General features: G+C 33.7%; 1 long non-coding RNA gene across 1 annotated transcript; it reads left to right on the top strand.

Annotated features, from left to right (window-relative positions):
• Positions 1-184: 184 nt before the first annotated feature.
• Positions 185-3,135, top strand: LOC144957126 (uncharacterized). Its single transcript, XR_013642085.1, has 3 exons — positions 185-467; positions 1,410-1,600; positions 1,930-3,135. It is a non-coding gene; the product is annotated as an uncharacterized LOC144957126 (long non-coding RNA).
• The last annotated feature ends 811 nt before the right edge of the window (positions 3,136-3,946 follow it).

Genomic DNA, 3,946 nt, shown 5'->3' with positions numbered 1-3,946 from the left:
TTGAATTTGGGTTGTGAGAGCGGTCACATTAAATAAACAAGGCGGGTGGTTGGATGGGAGCATCACCCTTGAATCATATACCTATGATGTTCGCATGGGTGTACGATCCGATAGTGATGTCGTTTCTTCTTCTCTTTACTAGCCTATCCTGCTTCTTTGGTTTGTGATTGTATTTCTGACGGGATATTTTTTTGGCTACGCTTATTTGTACTACCACTGCAAATAACGCCAGAGCTTATTTGTACTCTTACTAAAAATAGAATTTGCGTAATTACTAAAAATATAACATTTTATACGGATAGAACTGCAATATACAATGAATTATCTGGAAGTCAAAAAGTGAACACTTCATCTCATCACAATCACATTATTATTATTACTAGACTATTATTACAAGTTGATTTTGACGGACTTTGACTTTGGTAATTCTTCACTCTTTTCAAGTCACAGAATACTCAGTTTACAAGGTAAGCATACGAAATGCACATTTTAATTCATTTCTTATTTTTATAACTAAACATGCTTTGGGGTTGTGTGTTTGTTGATTGTGCATCAGCTGACGACACATTTGTCGCTACCGCGAAATACTTAACTTTATTACTTTATTTTGTGAAAAATAACAATAACAGGGCTTTAAAAAAAATTAAAATACTATTCCCCCCCCCCCCCCAAATAATTTAAATCAGCCTTCCATGTCAGGTGATTAAAACCAGGTGTTTCAATGTTCGATCCCCAGTCAAAAGGTTGCTAATTTTATCAAGATCAAGAGGTTTCGAGTACTCACGACATTCCAGGCTCAGGGTCCTTTAAAAAATACTTTTCATTCAGTTATTGTTATTATCTTTATTATGGCCGACACAGCATGCATCGTCCATACTTTTTCAAAACTTTTTTTTTGGGGGGGGGGGGGGGGGGCGGCTGTTTTTTTATATCGGAAAATTGGGTTTTGTATGTTATGTTCATGGAGAGAGAGAGAGTAATATTTATAATGATAAGATATCTGTAGTGGTAGTATTATTAGTAGTTTTGAAATGCCTATGATGATGACAATGTGAGATAATTATATTAGTGTGATTATTTTTATTATATTTTTAAAAATTACGTACGGCTATGTCGTAGTGGTATGACACTCGCTTTTGGACCGGAAGGTCTGGGCTCGAGCCTCGCTCGGCGCATAGTTGAACTCTTGGAAAAGGCACTTTGCTCACTTTCTCTCACCGGACTCAGTTGTAAAATGTGTACTTGGCCGTTAACTGCGTTGTCTCTGTCCGAAGAAATTGTAATATCGCCTAACAGACGGTATGTCCCGTTCAACATGCGAAGTGTTGCTGTTATAAACTTTAGCATTGGCATGTATGTGCCTATTTCGCTGTAGTGAATTTAATTTAATTTTTTGTTTTCATCGACAGCTTACATGAAAGAACACTGTTGGCGTTACTGGTGTCCTGACAATCCATAAAGATGCTGGCTCAAGGGCTATTCTGGCAAGGTGTGTTGAGGCAAACCTGTGGCAAACCTTTGCCTGTGGCAAAACTCATCAATCAGTAAACCATCATCTGGGCCAGCAGACCAGAGTGTCTGCATGCACTTTTTGACAATGGTTAGTAATGTTGTCAAATCTCCATAGCGCCTTTACATTTTTTATTGGTGATCAATAAAATAAATGCTCATTTTTCTAAATGAAAATGGCAAAGCATCATTTGAATTGAATTACTACTGATTGTAGTAACTTAACGACAGACTATAGTTTGTTGCCAAGAGTTTTGTTCTAGGGATGTAAAACCAATGAAATTTCAAGTGTGTTGGTGTGAATAATGATCATTTTTTAAAAATTGCTATGTCTTTGACAAATGCATTTTATGACAATATGCCATTTCCAAAAATTGCTAATGAAATGTGTCTCTTTTTTATTTCAATTTTTCCATCCAGAGCAGGATCAACCCTCTTTGTGGAACTACAAAAAAAGTGGTGGCAAACAAGTAGTGTTGACTTTTTCTGTATTGAGGCGAAAGAGATTTTTATTCCAAGGGTTTGGGAAAGCAAATTGCTTTTTATTCAGAGCTAGTGCACTATTTAACTGTTTTATTGTCTAAAATAGAATTGATTTTGCAGTTCAACTTGACTAGATATCTAATTTTATACGACTTGTCTCTCAAGTAGAATAAAAAAATGAAAAATGAGGATAGCGTGCCATATCATATTTTGAAAAATCATTTAATATATCTAGAAATCATCTGTATAACCTATTGTATACAGTAAATAATTAGGTTTTGTGATTATAATGATGAATTCATAAGGTATGACATCATATTTGACCACAAAATTATTTTATCTCTGGGCGTAAAAAAATCAATTTTACAGCATTTTTTTATCTAAGGGGTATGGGTTAGTGAACCGATTATAATTTTTTTTTAGACTTAGATCAATCTACAAAATTTTCGTTTTCTTGTCCTATTACGGTCATATTTTGAAAGTTTGATGGATCATTTCTTTTAGTTGTCTGCAAAATCAGCCTTTTATGTCAAATTATAGATAAAGCTTGCGCTTTCTCAAATGTCTGTTTTATGTCATTTGTCTGATTTTCTAGCAATCCTACCTTAGTCATTTTCCTTTAAATTATCTTCAAATTTATTCAGAATCTTTTCTATGATGTGTTTTACATCATGATGTAAGTGTTTGGGGGTAAATTAAAATTTAGCAATTTTATAAATTTTAAAATTCATTTGTTCCTGTCGATCCGCGCTAAATTTTCAGTTGAAATCAAATAAAAATTCTAAAAAAATTATTCCAAGAGTTTTCATGATATAGCTATTTATGAAAGAAACATTGTGTTTAAATTTGAAAGAAATTTATATGCTAGTTTTTGGTGCATCTATGTTAGAAATTTTAGGGTTTTACGTCTAATTTTAGCTTATGTTGCCCTTAAAAAAGTTTTTTTTTTTAATTCAGTTATTTTTGGTGTTTAGCATCAAATTATACATTACATTATTAGTTCATGAGATATAATTAAAAATTTTAGAACTATAAAACGTATTTGACCACTAAAGTAATTTTTTGGTGAATAACAGCAGATATTAAATTATTTCGCAATTTTTTTTCTTAGAGGTATGGGTTAGCGAATCGTTTATAATTTTTTTCAGAATTTGATCAATTTATAAATATTACTGTTTTCTTGTTCCATATTGGTTATACTTGATGAATGTTGGCCTTTGTCTGCATTATTAGCTTTATTATCAAATTAAAGACAAATTTTTCATTTTCTCAAAATTTCATTGTGCGTCATTCTCTGATCTCTGATTTTCTAACATTCACATCTGGATTGTTTCCCATCAGATTGTCTTCAAATTTGGTCAGAATTTTTCTTATGATGTGTTTTGCATCATGATGGTTGGGTTTTGGGCTAAACAAAAATTTAGCAGTTTTATGAATTTTTAAATCAATTTTTTTTCCTGTCATGTCACACCAAGTTTTCACTAAGAAATCGAAAAAAAATTCTGAAAAATTTATTTACAAGACTATTGCTAAACCTATCCATCTTGTTGTAAGAAACATTTTGTGTAAATTTGAAAGAGATCTGTTCGTTGTTTTTTTCTGCATCACTGTAAGAATTTTTGGGGTCTAATTTTAGCTTATATTGTCCCCCTGGTGGTAGGGATTTGGTGGCTAATAGTATTAGCGCTGGTGTTAGGGACTCAGTAATAGCCATGTGGTAGGGACTCGGCGAGTAAAAGTGCTGGTGGTAGGGATTCAACGAGTAAAAGCGCTGGAGGTAGGGACTCAGTGAGTAATAGCGCTGGTCGTAGGGGAGTAAAAGCTCTGTGACTCGCTGAGTAATAGCGCTGCTGGTAGGGACTGGGTGAGTAATAACGCTGGTCATACGTGCTCAGTGTGTAAAAGCTCTATGATCGGTAATAGCGCTGGTGGTAGGGATCGGTGAGTAAAGCGC

This window comes from Berghia stephanieae, chromosome 11 (genome assembly GCF_034508935.2).
Source record: "Berghia stephanieae isolate SIO BIC M18660-M18661 chromosome 11, UCSD_Bste_1.3, whole genome shotgun sequence".
In the NCBI taxonomy this organism is placed as follows: domain Eukaryota; kingdom Metazoa; phylum Mollusca; class Gastropoda; order Nudibranchia; family Aeolidiidae; genus Berghia; species Berghia stephanieae.
The sequence above is the reverse complement of the archived record's forward strand: the minus strand, read 5'-3'. Positions and strand labels throughout refer to the sequence as shown.